The sequence below is a fragment of the Panthera uncia genome, chromosome F1 (assembly GCF_023721935.1).
Source record: "Panthera uncia isolate 11264 chromosome F1, Puncia_PCG_1.0, whole genome shotgun sequence".
Taxonomy (NCBI): domain Eukaryota; kingdom Metazoa; phylum Chordata; class Mammalia; order Carnivora; family Felidae; genus Panthera; species Panthera uncia.
Window position 1 is genome coordinate 3,817,765 of NC_064813.1, and position 18,622 is coordinate 3,836,386.

At 38.2% G+C, this 18,622-nt stretch overlaps 1 protein-coding gene and 1 long non-coding RNA gene across 2 annotated transcripts in view; one reads left to right on the forward strand and one right to left on the reverse strand.

The window, feature by feature from the left end:
- The window catches only part of SMYD3 (SET and MYND domain containing 3), a 647,391-nt gene that overhangs the window by 236,982 nt on the left and 391,787 nt on the right, over positions 1 to 18,622 (forward strand). The gene's annotated exons all lie outside the window — the stretch shown is intronic.
- On the reverse strand, positions 1,814 to 9,108 carry LOC125925878 (uncharacterized). Its single transcript, XR_007458917.1, has 2 exons — positions 8,924 to 9,108; positions 1,814 to 2,139 (listed from the first exon to the last, which is right to left on the reverse strand). It is a non-coding gene; the product is annotated as an uncharacterized LOC125925878 (long non-coding RNA).

The window sequence follows — 18,622 nt, forward strand, 5'->3', positions numbered from 1 at the left end:
GTTTCCCTCCTGTTCCTAATGTGGAATGGGTTTGTTATAATTTGTTCTAAGGGTGTCATCCTCTGGAGCCCAGGTCTGTTCAGGAGTCTGGTTTTAGAGTTCCCACTCTGGGTGTGGCCCAGGTGGCTCTCAGGTGCAAGTTCAGGGTTCCCTGGCTTAGCCAGATTTACCCAGGGACAAAGCTAGCTGGAGAAGTTACCTAATCTCTCAGGTTTATTGCTTTTGCTTCAGTGTAGTTCTCTAAGGATACTTTTCTTTTTTTATCATCTCAATGATGAATTTTATTTTATTTTTCAATTTTCTGTTTTTAAATAGACCTTCTTAAATGCCTTAACTTTTCTTCATCTTTAAAACACTTTTTTATTTTTTACATTTATTTATTTTTGAGAGACAGACTGAGACAGAGTGCAAGTGGAGGAGGGGCAGAGAGAGAAGGAGACACAGAATCTGAAGCAGGCTCCAGACTCTTAGCAAGTGTTCAGCACAGAGCCTGATGCCTGGCTCGAACCCACGAACCGTGAGATCGTGACCTGAGCCGAAGTCAGACACTTAACTGACTGAGCCACCCAGGGGCCCCTTTCTTCATCTTTTATTGTAAAAACTTTCAATCATGAAGAAAAGGTAAAAGGATAAGACAGGAAGGATATCACCTAAAGTCGCTAATTATTAATTTTTTTGCCATATCAGCTGTGTGCGTGCGTGCGTGTGTGTGTGTGTGTGTGTGTGTGTGTGTTTCTTGAGCCATTTGGAAGTCAGTTGCAGGTATCATGAAACTTACCCTGGATGTTTTGCTGTGTATCTTGTCAAAATAAGGACATTCTGCTATAGAACGACTCTACTGTATCACATGAGTAAGAGTTCTCTAATATTTATCTACTACCTAATCTGTATTCACATTCCCCCGTTGTCCCTAAATATCTTCTATGTGTTTTTACCCCCAAATAAGAATACAAATAATGTAGTGATGCATTTTAAAATATGTGTTTCTGGAGGGCTCTTTGGGTTATTTGGTTCAGCATATTTTCAGATATGGAAATATGCTTTATTGTTTGGCTTTTCTGAAGTCTGCTCTTTGTTTCTTCTAGTAGCCAGAATGCCTCCATCTTTTGCTTTCTCTTCACTTTCCTTGTGAATTGCTGATTATTTGGGTTTGTAGCTAAAGGACTATAATTTGGTTAAAAAACTATTTTTATGTCCTTACGAGTCGTAACTTCTCAAGCGGAAGATACAAAGGTGGTTAGCTCATTGACTTTCATCCAGGTAGATACAATTTTAAGTTTTGTCAGATAAGTTGGACTGACATCACCCAGGATTCCACCTCTGGGTAGCCTTAAAAAAAAAAAAAAAAAAGACATTTAACAAAATCAGTTTGTCCTTTGACTTTTCTTTGGGCAGCTGAATTCTGCTCACCCCTACTGTGTCCTGCTGCTCGTCAGCCTGGCTGCATGAAGACTAAGGAGGATTCAAGTGACTGTGTGGGGTGACGAGAGCTGGATAACCATTTCTTCTTAAATACAAACCAAGTCTAATGAACGATTTCTTCTTAAATACAAAGCACATCTAATGATGTTGCTCACTATTGGTAACTTTATTTGGGGCCTCAGACTCAATGAAGTTAAGTGTTGCTTGACATATTTTTCAGATGGCTCAGGATTAATGAAAATATATTGCTGTTGAATTATAATAAGCACCAGTAAGAAATAGGGATGTGTTGCTTTGTTTTGGTGATTTCATAGTTATTTATGTATTTAGCCGTATGCATGAAGCCCCCATGTTTGTATTTTTCTTTGTCATTGACTTCACAGCAGCTCAGTTGGATTTTAAATATTTATATTTTACATTTTCCCGCACCTGCCCCATGACAGTATACACAGACCATGCAAACAAAGATGTATTTAGTGAAGAGACTGTGGAACTCTTTTATTGCTGTCCTGATCTCCATCGGAAATGAAGCTGTTTTTCAAAACACCGTGTGTAGGCATGCTATCTAGCCGTCGGTAATTGTGCAGATTATAATCATGATCTTCTCTTCAACACGTGTATGGCTGTGGTGGTAATAACTGGTGAATCACTGCAGTTTAATTGGAGTGAATGAAGAATAGAAAGCTCAGCAGAAACGTTCTTTAGCAAGGTAGAAACCTAAAAAACAAAAAAGAAAACAGAAAGAGAAAATAAGGTATATCCATGAATTTTAACTTACTACACAGTAGAAAGTGATTTTGATAATAGAATATATATATGTGATTGTATGGTGCTCTTAGCATAAACACGAGCATGTACGTTTGGGGGTTCAGCTAACTTAGCTGCAAAGTGACTTCTGCATCTCTCTCTGTGTGTTTTTTAACTGTCATTCTTCAGTAATCAGAAGGTTCTGTTTCTTAATTTTTTATACCTAAATATCCTGGTAGCTCTCTTTGGAAAGTTTTAAAATTATTTTCGGTGACCATTATGGAAAGCATTGGATAGAATGGAAACATCTCTTTGCATGGCAGGACCCAGTGGTCTAAAACAGTTTCTATCTTAGCCCTAAATTTTAGGAACATACTTATTGCGTGTTTGCTTATTTATTTCAGCACGCTAATTTTTAACTTTCTTGGGTTTTATCTTGAAGAACTCCTTAATGTAGTTCATTCATCCCATAATAAGCTGATATGACAAACTTAAACATGTTGGTGTCAGATCTCCCCTCTTTGGGTTTTCTCTTTATTTTATACCATGTACAGTTAAGTAAGAGTTCTGCCTGTTTTTCCTTTGAGATTTCTTGCCATGCTCAGTTTAACATTCTAGCACGAAATGGACAGATTTGACATTGGACACTTGTGTCTGTCCTCTTCAGTTCATCCTGCATGCTTTTACCAAAGAAGTCTATTTAAAGTATTTCACCTTCTACTGATTAGTAAACTTGGATGTGAAATCTATCTCTGGAGTTCAAGACTCCTCCCTCGTTATTTTCCACATCATCATTCCCAACTGGGCATTTGGAAGACCATGTTCCCTTTAGGCCAATACCATCACTTCTTTTGAAAAAAAGAAAGTCTGGGTGATTATGGGTGGGGAGACAGAGGTCATGTGTTCAGTGCAGTATTAACTGTATCTTTAGATTAACTAAAGGTTAATATATCTTTGCCGCCTGTTGTTGAGGGGGCATTTTGTTGGTACAAGAGAGCCAGCAAATAGGGCAGGTTATGGGAGCGAGCTCTGTGGAGCTCTTGATAGCAGGAGTTCAGATCAGATTATAGGAAATCCAGGATGTCACCGAAAGGCACTTCTTGAAGGGAGAGCAACTATATTGAGTAAGAGAAAGCAACAGGACAGGAGGAATTTTTCTTATTCATAGGCAGATTTAAAACTGGGGTGTACTCAGAGCCCATGGCCACCACAAATATTTCAGCGGTACCAGGGGTCAAGGGGAGATCATCAAGTTGGAAGGGAGTGTGGAGCCAGGGAGAGGAGCATCAGGTGCAACCAATCTTGACCTTTGAACAGGGCCACCCTTCCATCTTGGAAATGCAGGAGATGGGCCGTCTGGCACAAGCCGTGTCCCCCTGCCCCTATTCTAGCCGGCTGGGAGTGGGGACCTCAGGACGTCATGCTTATTTCTGCCTCCCATTCTTGTCTGTTGCTCCTTGGAAGTGGTTACCTCTCTCCTATCCATTTGCTTGAGTGTCACATGTTCTGTAAGGGAAGGAGCACTGACTTCAGGGGGTAAACGGACCTAGGCTTGAGTTTTATCTCCTTGCTGGTTAGCTGGTGATCCTGGTCAACTTACTTCATGATTTAAAACTCCAGTTTCCTTCTTTGATATTGGAAGTATTAACATATTCTCTGCTGGTATAAAGATCAGAAAGTCTGCACCTCAGTTATTGGGCTTAGAAAACTGCTGTTTTTGGCCCCTCTAGTCACTGAGAAAAAGAATATTGTGTGTGTATTTATATAATATGAATGGAAGGACGATTTACAGAAATACTAATTTCTGTTGACAGAGTTCTCTTAATTTTATTTGTCTGCATCCCTGACCCTTCAGTCTCTCTGGTGGTAGGGGGGTTAGCAGTTGTAGATTGCAGAATCACCTGCTTCAGACAGTAGTAGAAACTTCTTTTGTGGACACACAGTATATTCTGATACAAGACAAATGCTGTGCCTTGGGGCCCTATATCTTCTGGAAGGTCATCAGAAGAGAGCAAGCCCCTGAAATGTATCCGTAGCATCCCAAGAGTATCCTGTCATTTTATTTGTATGTCCTGTGCTTGGTGCATATTTGTTGAATTGTTAAATAAAAGATAATTTTGTTTAGACTAAATTATATGCTTTTATTATCACTGTCCTCTGGGAAAATATTGACTAAGTTTATCAGACATTTATGGAAATATGAAATTGTTGATCCAAAAATACTTGTGAAGCTTAAGTACTTTATCATTCAAGTTGCCAGTGCTTAGGAGACCAGTGAGGGCTGAAATTCTGTGATGAAATTTAAAAATCTGTAAATAGAAGTTGAAATAAGATTCTGATGTATTTATTTATTAGGATATTTTTCTGATTACAAAATATGTCATAGTCAATATAAAAAACCTAGGAAGGCATAGAAAAGCAAAGCCAAGAAATAAATACCACCTCTGATTATTAATATTATGATACATTTTCCTTTACTGTGTTTTCTGTGCATTTAGTATGGATTATTTTCTTTCATTGGTTTTCCTCTCGACATTATAGCAATGATTTCATAAAATACTCTTCCTTTTCAAAAATATTTTTTTTTAATGTTTTTATTTATTTTTGAAGGAGAGAGACAGAGCATGAGCGGTGGAGGAGCAGAGAGAGAGGGAGACACAGTATTTGAAGCAGGCTCCAGGCTGTAAGCTGTCAGCACAGAGCCTGATGCGGGGCTTGAACTCACAAACTGTGAGATCATGACCTGAGCCAAAGTTGGACGCTTAACCAACTGAGCCACCCAGGAGCCCCAAAATACTCTTCCTTTTAAAATTAAGTTTTAAATTTTAATTCTAGTATAGTTAACATATGGTATTATATTAGTTTCAGGTGTGCAATAGAGTGATTCAGCAACTTTATACATCACCCAGTGCTCATCACGACAGGCGCACTCCTTAATTCCCATCACCTAGTTCACCCATCCCTCACCCCCTTCTGGTGACCATCATTGTGTTCGCTATAGTTAAGAGTCTGTTTCTTGGTTTGTCTCTTTTTTTCCTTTGCTCATGTGTTTTGTTTCTTAAATTCCACATATGAGTGAGATTATGTGGTATTTGTCTTTTTCTGACTGACTTATGCTCTCATAAAATATTCTTGAAAAATATTTTAGTAATACTCATCATATAGCTATATCATTATTCATTTACTCATTCTAATATTGGGTATTTATTTACTGTTTTAAATATAGCTGAAATAGATATCTTTTGTTGGCATTTTTATTTCCTAAACTAGTTTCTTAGGTACATAATTATCATGTTAAAGTTTAAAATGTGCATATTTTAAATAGTTTTATTACATTTTGCCAGTGTTTCAGAAAGGTTGATTTAGTTTCCTGGCCTGATGTCTTTTACAGTTAACTATGACACTTTTATCTCACTATACATCCTTACCAATGCTGAATGTTACATTAAAAATAAAGGTCTCGGACTATGATTTATTCATCTAGTCTGTGTTGCAGATATAATCCATATTAATTGGGACACTTGTTGCAACTAAACAAATACTTAAGGTAAAATCTATGTTCTTCTGTATTACTTCTTGATGTGACTGTTTAGCACAAGATTTGTACAGGGATCACATTTTACTCATCTTTATGCTGCCCATAGAGATTTATACATAGTAGGCAGTCAATAAATGTGGAAAATAATTATCACATTATACCCACCCAGATGGGTCCACCACTGATTGTGCACATACTTTAAGCAAATATCAACTCTTTTTATTAGAAAGTATCACATGAAGTTCCTGGGTCTCATTCGTGTTTTTGTATGAAGAACCCATTCATTGGTAGGACATATTGGTATATTTAAAATAAAATTTCGCATCTGCTTCTTCAAAGTCGGTGTTGTATGGTGTGTATATAATTTACCTTGTAAATATATCCGAAGCACCAAGTAATTTAGATTATAAGCCTTGCTTATCTGAAAGATTTGTACTATCAGTGAAAAGATGTTGGAAAATGCTGCTGGTGGTTAGTAAGAATGTAACCAAGACATGAGCTTTAACGGAGATGTGAGATGTATATTAAACCAGTTTCTGAAAATCATTTGCTTTTTGTGTTTTATGGCAGTACCTTGTGGATCTGCATTTAGAATGATAATTCATGCTAATGGCTTTCATATCCCATGAGCTAGCAGAAATCAATTCTAAAATGGCAGAATGAAAGGGTATAGCAAATAAAGTCAATGAGCTGTCAAAGAATTTTTCTTCATCAAACAAATCCCAAAGCACCCTGTGTTACACTGACCTTCTCTCTTTTTTCTTGAATTCCTATGCTGATTTGGTTCCCGATTTCTTTTCGCATAATAGAAAAATTAACAAACATGTTTGGTCAGTGAAACAGAAGGTATTTGAAAATAATACCTTGAAGCAGTGTCTCAATCTTTAGGCAAATGGTGAAGAGGAAATACAGCATTGATTGCTGTTGCTAAGCAACAGCTTTCGCAGCAGATGTGCTTTGGGACCACGGTGGTGTCTGCCAGCCAGCTATGCAGGGTAGAGAGCAGCACAGCATCATGACGTTTCTGAGAACTCAGAATCAGTGCTTTTCATTTCCTCTTCTTTCTTTTTTCCACAGTTTACTGTGATCAGTATTTGAGAAGCTCAGATCATACTGCCAAATATATAGAGTGAGTAGTTTGGAGCACTGTGGGGATTTTTAGAAGGCTGTGAATGGATTTGTAGAGCCAACTCTAATGGAATCAGAATTCCTGTTTTGTTTCAGAAATACTATTAACTTTCTCATTCGCGCATTTATCCGTTCATTCATGCTGCTCTTAAAGAGTCTGGTGCGTCTTGTATTGCTGACGTGTGCACCGTAGGTGTGATGGTGGGAAGTGAGAGGAGCCGTGGGAGCCGTGCACGTGTGGTGGAAAGAAGAACCACCTGGGCCTGCCTCCCAGCACCGGAGCTTGCAAGCTTCAGGGCTCCCGAGGATCTCCAGGGCTGCTTGTAAAAGACTGGCGATCTTATTACCAGAGGCCTGGCAGGTAATTTAGTAGGAGTACAGATTTTAAACAAGCTGCCTTGGCGATTGTGATATGGCGGCAGGCAGATGACTCTTGAGAAATGCCTGAAGTGGGTGGATTAGTGAAGATTTCTTCACTGTTACACCAGGCAAGATGTCACCTGTCAGTTTTAATTCAGTAATGGGGAAACTATCACTTGTTCAATCTGTGCCTCTTTTAGCTTGATTCTTAAGTCTCTCCATATTAGAACCGCTTTAGACTTCTTGGAGTTGGACTGATTTGGGTTCCTTCCAGAACCTGCTCTGTGGATGTCCCTCAGGAGGATGTTGGAGGGCAGCCCATGTTGCTTGTGACTCACCCAAGAGCAAAAAATGGGAGTAACACGTAAAGTACAAAAGCCCCAGTCCAAACAGTCTGCAAGAAAGATGAAGATTTTCACACCCCCTTTCATTGAAAGCAAAAATACCAAATGACCAAGCAAACACCTGAATCTACTCATTGCCTGTTTTTTCCCTATCCCAAACCTGGTCACATTTCAGCCGTCTGTCAGTTATGAATCTGGCCAGTCTTTTAATAAAGCCTTTGTGCTCATAAATTATTTGTATAAATTCATGAGCGATTTTTGCTCATACAGTCTTTTAATAAGATAATTCACTTTTTTTCTTTCTCCAGTTGTATATGCTCCAAAGCCCAGTTTTATTCTTTATTAGATCTTGGCCTTATGCCATGTAGTGGTACAGACTAACACATGGTTCTTATTAGTGTATGTAGTTCGTTAACCATTCATCTATCGAGCTAAATGACTCCTAGATGACTTGTACATTTAAAACTGTTCAAAAGTTATTAAGGTCTGTAATTTATCATCACTAACATTTCTGACCTGTGTTTGGTCCCTCACCAGAGTGATGTTCATTGAGGCATCGACACAATAGGAAGAAAATTAAGTTACACTAAAGGCATTACCAGTATGAGTGGGGAGATTTTAAATGTTGGCAGTAATCAATAGTAGAACTTAATTTATATACTTCATAATGGATGCATTTTTCATTACATTTATATTTTCCAAATTGCATCCATTTTTAAATTAGTTGCCCTCATTTCAGACCATACTGCACAGCGAAATAATATATTTTCTGGATCTAAACCATCATATATGGTTTGACCTTTAGCTGAATCAAGTAGTAAAGATCAAAATGAATTATGCTTCGGTGGAAAGGGATTTTAATGTTGCTCTGCACTGTGTTTTCCCTCATCCCACATGCTGTTTAATATTATTAATTCAGCTTGAATGATGATAAGCCAAAAACGACTTTAGTTGGTCATGGCCAATGCATTCTTGGACGTTATAGAAATGCCTGTAACACCTGAATGGTTCCACATAAATAGCAATGCATTTTTATTTTGTCCACAAGAGAAAATGCACCATGATTGCCTATGAGCATCAGAGAACAGGTTTCTAGATGTATGTTCTTTCCTTGGTGCAAATACATAAGTCCATTAGTGCTAATACGGCTTGTGTATTTGCATCCAGGAATTCAGTATTTAGAATATGACAAGCAATGAATATTTGAGGAGTTATTACCAAAAGCTTTCAAATAAGTTGAAAGGCATAAATGACTTTGAGTCTGGAGAAGTGTAGTAATCCCTTAGAAATGAACTATTTAGAATATTTAACTCTGTTATCAGTGTACTTCAGCGTAATAGTATCCGTGCACATTTTGTGGTTATCTCAGTTCCCTGTCATGCACCTCACCACATGAAGTCAGCTTGGGACAGTCTTGGCCCTGTTCACGATGCCCCGGCTTCTCAAACTCCCCTGGTTTAATTTGCTGCCGTTGTGACGGTTTTTGGAGGAGCTCTGGTGCAGAAACAGAAAGTACCCTCTGAGAGATCCCTGTGCTTTCAATTAGTGTATGAGGCAAGGATAACTATTGTTCTAGAATTCTTTCATCATAGAGACCCAAAACAAAAAGGCATAATCTTACTTTATAGAATAGGTGCATCCTCAAAATTCCGTGTCACCTGAATTTTTGGATACTGAATTGATTTTCATTTATATTTTCTTTATAAACGCAGAGAGATACTCATCTAGATGAAAAGCCATTACACCAAGATACAGGCAATATTACATTTAAGAATGCCTCAAGTCTCCTCAGACTTTAGAAATCACAGATTTATAGGGAAATCGTAAGTTTTCGAATAAAACATGACAGCTTCCAAATAGCTGGGCTTATTTTTACATTTGGCATCTTGACGGAAAAATAGCTCCATAAGCTGTATTGAAGAGTCACCTGGGAAGTCCTGATTGTGTAGCTCTTTGTGAGAGCCATTGTCACGGAGGGATGTGTAGGTTTAACTGGGTTTCAGTGGGAGTGGTTTGAAATGTAGCACTGACTTAGTAGGCACAGGACAGTTACTGATCACTGATCTCAGCAAACTTGAAAATAACATGTTTCTTGTTCTGTAAATTATTCAAGTTCAGTTTTCTGTTTTTAACAATCTGAGTAACAAGCTCAATTTTTCCCCTAAATGTCCAGGCACAATTAATAGTACTTAAAGCAGAAGTAGGAGCTTGAATAGTGTTAATATGAATGGCGAGAGCTGCATAGATACAAGGAACAGCTTGGTGGTGGCCAGAAGTGGGGGTTGGAGGGTGGTTGAAATGGGTGAAGAGGGTCAGAAAATATAAACTTCAGTCATAAATAAGTCCTGAAGATTTAACGTACAGCCTGGTGAACTGTAGGTAATAATATTGTACTGCATATTTGAAAGTTGCTAAGAGAGTAGATCTTAAAAGTCTTCATTATAAGAAAAAATATTTTGTCACCGTGTGTGGTAATGGATGTTTAATGAGACTTCACTGTGGTGATCACTTTGTAATGTATACAAATGTCAAATTGTTGTTCTGCTCCTGAAACCAACATAATGTTATATGTCATTTATACTTCAGTTTAAAAAAGAAAAGGTGAGAGCTGCATTCTCATACTGGGCACTCAGTTTAAAAATAGTGTGATTTTCTCCTTGATTATCGAAGTAATGAATTACCCGTTTTACAAAATAGGGAAAATCTAGAAAAATGTTAAGAAACGTTATCCATGTTTTAACCTGTAGATGTAACTGTGGTTTTTCTGTGTTTAAGTGTTTTTTCTTTTTGTTTTCACACGGTTGGTATTACTTAATGTATAAAATTTTATATGCCACCTTTTTATTTAAAGACTTTGTAGCATTTCGTTAAAATATGTGTAAATATGATTTTTAATCACAGAAGAAATCTAACTGGAAATTCTCACTAAAATCAATACAGTTTTCTGTTGTTTAGATTACATCTAGTTTTTCACTAATATAAATACCATTGAGGTTTTTGAGCTTCCTGTCCATTATTTAATGTATGTTCTAACATCTCCTTATTCATGAATAGATTTCCTTAAGGCCCCCTCCTCTTGATAACTTGTTTGTTTAGTATATTTGCCTTGCTTTAAAAAAAAAAAAAACTTTATAATGAAACCTTTAAGTGTACGAATTTAATTATAAGCACAGTGTTGGCTGCAATCTATAAGTTCCTTTTTGTTATTTTGTAAGAAATACGTTATTATAAAGATGCTTTTTGAGTTTTCAGGCAGATGGCATTTTGTATTTATTAAAGTTCAGTAGTTTCTAGCGTTTGGAATGTTTTCAATATATTTATGCTGTTTTGTTTCACAGATGAACAGTTGTTCAGACTCTTTCATGGACATTTTTTTCATAAGTGAAATACTGTTTGGTGGATACGGAGTTGGTGTGGTTCATAACCCAACCCTGTAGACGAAATCTTCCACAACCGTATTTTGTGGATCAAATGCTGTGTCTTACAGTCTTCTGTTCCAGTGTGTTTTTATTCTTCCTCATTTCTCACAGCTTTTGATTTTCATGTTTTGGTGTTCTATTCCTGAAAGATGAAAGGTTCGTGGATGTTTAATTATAGGATCAGTATCCATGCAAATTGACCTAAGGTCTTGGTTTTTGCTCAGATTTTATGTTACCTAATTTTAATTTGTTAACTCTGCTTTTGTTCTCATTATGTTTTACATATCTTTGCCTTCTCTCTAATTTTTAATCTTTCTGTTCCATTTTGTTTCTTGACTCTATTTTAAGTTCTTTGCCCTGGTTAAAGAGAGTTTAAATAATTTACATTTATTAAAAGATTTTTTTTAAGTGTTTATTTTTGAGAGAGAGAGAGAGACAGAGCACGAGTTGGGGAGGGGCAGAGAGAGAGGAAGACAGAGAATCTGAAGCAGGCTCCAGGTTCTGAGCTGTCAGCACAGATCCTGACATGGGGCTCGAACCCATGAACTATGAGATCATGACCTGAGCCAAAATCGCACTTAACCAACTAAGCCACTCAGGCGCCCCTGGTTTACATTTATTTTAGCAACTGATAGGTGTTTCGTGTATTCTGCATTCAATGCTTCCTTGCTATATATTGTGTCGTGAACTTTGTTTTGTTTGCTCTTATGCTCTTATGTGTTTGGAACTTAAATTTAATTCCAAAATCTACAAACTAAGCTTATTTTTCAGTATATTAAAAAAAAAAACAATATATTTAGACTCTAATGTTCCCCCCCCCGTTTCTAAAATGTAGTCTTCTAGAACTGTATCATTAGTGAATTTCAATATTTTGTTATGTTTTTCTTTTTCAAGAGTTGTTTTTTACTTTTACCATGTTTATAATCATATCCAGACTTGACTATTTAACTGTCATTTTGATCATCAGTGCTATAATACTTTAAATCCCCAATTTTCCTGGTTCCTGATTTCTTTTCATCCGTAGTACGCAGGATAATAGTAGCAACAACAACATACAACATTTATTAAGTATTTACAAAGTGCCAGTATAGGCACTTAAATGTGAGCTAACTCACGTTTAATCTTCTCTGTGTCGTTTTGAGGTAGAGTCCATTAATTAGTCCACTGGGCAGATGAAGAAATGGAGGCACCGAGAGCTGAAATAATTTGTCCATGCAGAACCAGGACTCCGGATATGTTCAGGTCTCCATCCAGAGTCCCTGCTCTGAAACTTTCGCTCCTACTGCCTCCCCTCTGTTGCCTGGGAAAAAACACACTCACACATATTAAGAAACTTAGGGTAGGTGTTAGATTTTTTTGAGTCTTTTCCTGTGTCACAATTTTTTTTTCTTCAAGAGTAAAGTAAAACAATCCCTGCCATGCCATGTGGTTTTACTGTTGCAGAGGGAAAGTCTAAGGCCAGCCTGGTGTTTATTTCTTCAGGGGCAACCTGTCCTTTCCTCCCTGCCCCAACCCTGCCCATATGTTGTTAGAACTTTCTTCTTTAACCTTAAAATTCAAACATTTTGCTAAGGGTTGTCCAGGTGTGAGTCATTTTGAATTATTTTTGCCTAAAGTTCTGAAAACCCCTTTGATATCAAATTTAAATATTTCTTTACGTCAGAAAAAAGTTTTTGAATTATATCTTTGCTTATAACTCCCATTCATGTTGGTGCCTCTTTGAAACACCCATTATTCTTTGGTTGGATTTCTTCTCCTTGACCCCTTAGCCATTATCTTTTCCCTAGCATTTAGATCTGCCTCTTTCCTCTAAAGCAGAGGTCAAAAAACTTTTTCTGTAAAGAGCCAGATAGTTAATATTTTATGCTTTGTAGAATGAGGCAAAATCGAGGATATTATGTAGCTATTTATATAACAAGAGAAAGCAAATTTCTATAAATTTTTTATTGATGCAATTTAAAATATAATAATTGAGTAGTGTTTTGTTTTGTTTTGTTTTGGTAATACTGATCTAATGAGCAGAATATGATTCTTTTGGGGAGAGATAACTTTTTGCTTAATTGGGGTTCAAAGTTCCTTATCATTAATTGATTACAAATGTTCATTTGTAAAAACCATCCTTAGCTCACAGGACATAGCAAAACAGACGACGGGCCGGATTTGGGTTTCAGGCTGTAGTTTGCCGACCTCTGTTCTAATGACTTGGAGAATTTCTCCGATTTGTCTTCTACCTTTCAGGATTGATTTTCTGTATTGTCTTTTTTGCTTTTTATTGCTTTGGATCTGAGTTTTAAACTTCCATTTATTCTTTTAAAATCATAGCCGTTTTCCTTTAAAACTCAACCTATTGACTTTTCATATCATATTCGTCCCTGGCTTTTGTTCATTTTGGACCCGTGTTTTTTTAGATTTCATTGGGAATACAAAGCAGAAGTCTCCTTAAAATAGTCATGTTTTAAGTCTTTTTCAGATGATGCCCTGAGTGCCTGCAGGGGAGTGTGCACCTTGTCCTGAAACTTGTGATTTTCATAGGCTCGTGTGAAGTCCTCTTTATAGTCCTGTTCCCGTGAAGACAGATTTAAGCAGTCTGTCAACAATTAGACAGATACGTGGCTTCCCTTTCATCCCCTCACCCATTACCTTCCTTCCCGTATTTTAAGCCAAGAGTGTGTGGTTCCACCTCACTTCCCACTCATGTCTCCAACCCTTTCTCCTGGTGTGACTTTGTCAAAATTAAGCCGATTCTTTCCTGTCACTTCTCGTTGTTTAAAATTTTGAGAATGCAAATCTACTTCTGTATTGCCAGAGGTAGTCTGCACATCCTATTTAACTAGACCAGTTAATGTAAACCAGTAACCCCCACAGTGGACTGCTTCCTGCTCTGTAGTCTCCAGGCCTTGTCTGTCTTATTAATGGGGCTCCTGTGAAAACTCGAGATTGAATAGTACATGTAGTTAAGAAGTGCATGTGAACCCAAAAAGGCAAATCTCAGAAGTTTTCTTAAGCAAACCCAACCCCTACCAGGTACATGTGATGTATTTGTCTTTCTTTTGCTTAGAAATGAATAATGTGTTTCATGTCCCAGAGTTACAAATTTGTAGGCATTGGAATGTATGTTTTTTCTTTCTTTTTAAACTTTTTATATTCTTCAACGATTCTTTGGATGCACTTTCAGCTTTTGCTCTTCATATAAGTGTTCTTGATAAATGTTACCATAAATGGCCCTTTCCCGTGGGTCACATTCCTAGGATATGATTTGTTTTCCTGTCAGCTTTAGTTAGTAGCACCCAATTCCTTGTCCTTTTCCACTCCGTACTGTGAATTTTAGATGGAAATAAGAGGATACATCTTGAAGCTCTGAGAGATCTTGAGATTTACAAAACAAGACTAAGATGTGGAAGAAGAGACAGTGTAAATAAAGAGAAAGAGAAGCATACATGCAGATAACAGGTAATGAGAATCTGACGGTGGTGAAGAGTACAGCTGGCCCGGTTTTATGACGGTTTGGCTTGGGATTTTTCGGCATTACGATGGTGCGAAAGTGATACACATTCTATTAGAAACCATACTTGGAATTTTGAATTTGGATCTTTTCCTGGACTAGCGATATAGGCCTTTGGATGCTCTCTTGTAACGCTGGGCAGGGGCCATGAGCTGCAGCTCTCGTCAGCCACGCAATCATGATGGTAGACAACCAACACACAACAACCATTCGATACTCCTAGAAGCATTCCTGTTTTGCTTTCGTTACAGTATTCTTATAAAATGGGCTCTGTGTGCTGTTTTATTTTGCCTGTCTGTACTATAGGCTCACAGAAGTGTTGCGAGCACGTTAACGGTAGGCTAGGCTAAGTAAGATATGTTGTTTGGTAGTTCGGTGCCCTGAATGCATTTCTGACTTCCAAAATGTTCAATGTGTGCTGGGATTATTGGAGTGTAACCATATCATAAACTGGGGAAATTCTGTAATTTAAAAGAGAGAAGTACATGTATGAATAACTTATACCCAGGATTTGGATTTTGTGATGTTTCAGGTAAAACATTTATTCATATAACCTGGGTAAGGCAAACAATTCAAATGTAATTTTATTTCCAGTATCCATTATTGGTACAGGAGTGGGCCCTCATTGTGTTCATTTTAGGAGACTTGAAGTCCTAACGATACCTGCCCACAGGCTGTGCTGCTGTTGGATGGTGGTGCATGCCAGTAATGCCCAGGAATGGAATGTTTGGGAAATTCAGTTTTGTTTCTTTAGACAGCTTCTGAGTCTGATAGCACTTTTGGCAAATCACTATTTCTGAAAAATTAATATGGATTCAATTACTATAAATTTGACTTTTTATAGTTGTTAAGTCAGCTGAAATGATGTAGTTCTAAAACTGCATTAAAATGTAATATATTTGTTCTAAAATAGCTAAGGTTTTAAGGTACTCCCAGTCTTCCTGAGTTTTATTAAAGGATTAAATAAAAACTACTCTCTTTACCACTATATGATTAGTTACGTATTGGTCAGAATGACAAATTTACGTGCCTGAGAAGATGCTGAGTCAAGGGCTGTGTTCAGGCAGTGTCCAGATCACCTTTATGTACTACAGTGGATAAAAATCTAGAATAAAGTTGGTTATTGATTTGGATTTGCATTTGTAGCAAGAGATAAACATTACTTGAATTTCTTTTTTTGAAGCATACAGATTCTGTGCAGAGTTTTTCTCCCTTGGTTTTGTGCGGCTTTTTGAACCACTGGAACTTTCTGAATGATGCTAACTCAATTTATTTTGTGAATGGGACATTCAGCATACCCAAATATCTGTTTAATTTATTTAGCTAGTTCATTTACCCACAGAATTCAGGTGATCTTTTTCTTAAAAGATATTCCAGAGCTCTTTTTAATTTCTTCTTACAAGAAAAATTCATGTTGGTTTATGGAAGAATATTGATTTCAGTGTAGATTTTCTCCACTGTTCTGATGTTTAGTTATGTACCCTCTGGACTGTTTTTATTTTTTAATGTATGATAGTTGTTTTAATAGTAGTTTGGGTCAACAATAGTTTATTGATTTCTTTGAGAGTATCTAAGCATTTGAGGATACATAATTCAGATTTCCAGGAAGGCCCAACATAAAAATTTTAAAAGGGGATAAATAAAATTAGGTGTGGTTTTTTTTCCTATTTTATAACATTTTTTTTCTTTTCATTTAAGTTTTAAATCATTTCTAGTTTTTTAATAAAATATATTTTTACAGAGTTCTATTTTATTATTTTCACATGTAGTTGAAATTATCCTAAGAATAGTTAAAGAATATTATTTCGTGTAAAATTTTCATAGAAAAGTAGAAATCCTACCATGAATGTGACACCAGAGATGAATGAGGACCATTTTCCAAGTGTGATATGAAAACCATAGCTGAAATAGTAGTTCTAATATGTGGGAGCCATGGTTTTCCTTTTGAAATGAAAGTGAAGATAAGACGTTAGGTATGTCAACCTAAATAAAGAGGTAAACCAAGGAAAGCTCCAAATTGTCAAAAGGATGAGTCTGTTCAGGAATAGGATAGGAGTTACAATTCAGGACACGCACACCACGGCAGACTACAGGAGGTGCACTGAGGGTTTGGGTCTGCGGGGTTCATGGGCAGGGAATGTAATGAGGAGACAGTCCAGTTGGAATCCATCAAATTCAAAAACAAATGAGAGTCAATTCTGAAAATTCCCTTGGAGACAAAACCGGTCACAAACAACAGCTCAGTGCAGCTTACTTGGTGAGGCCAGCCCGCCCTGGTCATGTCTCGTTCATGCCTCTGGACACCATAAGTAAAACTTGTGAAGGTCAGTAGGAGGCAGCCCGTCACCAACTCACTGTCACTTAAGAAAATTCTGATATTTTCCATTTTCTGTAAATAGGACATTTAAGGGAAATTAGTCTTCCAGTCCTTAAGTTTTTGTTTTCCAGAGGACACACACGTGAGACTTTCCCTCTTACGCCCGCCAGTTCCATTTTAGGTTGAAATTCTTTCACAGGTAAACTCGTTGTATCATTTACATTGAATATTTTCCCAACATTATTTGTAGGTTTTAATTTAACATTATGATTCCCATTTTACAGTTGAAGAAGCTGAGGTGTGGCAAAGCTCAGTAATTTGGCCTCACAGTGGTGGAGCGAGGGCTATTTTCATCCATTTTTGTCTGATTCCTGTTACATGGGAGTGGAAAACCCGCAGAGCTGTGTGAGGATGTGTCTTTTGTTCACACCCCCCTTTTCCGGCAGAGACGTGTGCTGCGGCTGGGTGTGGGCTGGATGTCTGCTCACGTCGCCACCCCCATTGAAGTACAACAGCCTCTTTGTTGTAGTTCATAGACCCCACCCTCCTGGAGTACTTAGACTGTCACAAACACAGAGGCAGGTGAGGGGGCTAATAACGCCACGCTAGTGCAGAGTGGGCTCAAAGATCCCCACAGAACAGCAACCTGACATCTCAGGAATGGAGTCTGTCTTTCAGGCTAATATAGTGGGTAGTTCTGGCCAGATAGATTTCCCCTCCAAATAAAATGATGTTTAAAAATGAAAAGCCAGTGGGGACTTGAGCTGTAGCTGTTTCACTGGAGTGCGGGGAAAGGACTTGGTGCAAAGAAACCTGATTTCAGAAACGTTGGAAATGAAGGACAGGTAGGAAATGAGGAAAGTAAGAGATTATAGGGGCGAAAAAATGGAAAAAATTGGGAGAACAGGCCTATCTCATTTGCCCCCCCCCCCCGCCCCCCAGAGTTGTTTTCTTATTTTTGTCACCAACATATAAAACTTGGGAAATTTCACACAATTCAATTTCTAGGTTCTCTCGAAAGTCAGAACAGGGTACACTGGGCTCTGTCGCTGGGGCACAGGGGGCAAGAGCACCCAGCTCTAAGGGTCCCAGACACATCAGGTTCAGCCACTAGCAGCTGACAAAATCCAGTAAGTGGAGGTGAAACAGAAAAGGAATTTATTTCAGTGAGTCCAACACCAGGAGGACAGTCAACTAAGGCCTCAAAGACGGTCTCCAAAGTACTGAAATACTTCCATGTTTATTTAAGGAAAATGTGGGACAAAGGTCAGTGGGTCCACACTGTGGGCGGTGAATGTCCGGTCGATCATTGCCTTGGGATCAGTCACTGGGGTCTGGGGTCTTGCTGGCTTAGGCCTGAGGGGGTACTGAAGGTTCCCACCAGGGGATGTTTTGCCTGCTTCAGGGCATTTTGCCTGAGTTAAGGGGTAAACTGGAAAGAACTTAATCAGCTAGAAGGATTGAGGTCAGAATGGAGGTGGTTGATGTCCTTCTTCCTGTTTTCACACGTGAGTAAAGTTAGGATGGCAGTGGGCCCACGGCTTCCCCCTGTGGATGGGACTGGCCTCTCCGGTCCTCCACCTGGCCGCCCACCCCTGATCTGCTCTCCTAATTTGAGTTGGAGACTCCTAGTTCAGGCTGTTTTCATATCTTACAGTGAAGGACAGCAGCTGGGTGGACTAGGGGAAGATAAGGCCTAGGGAGGCTTGTTGGTGTTTTAAATATGAAAAGGATTTGAGAATGGTGTTTCCAGAGGGACCCAGGGGAGGGGGGGCTATTTGAGAATGGTGTTTCCAGAGGACCCAGAGGAGGGGGGCGCTATTTGAGAATGGTGTTTCCAGAGGG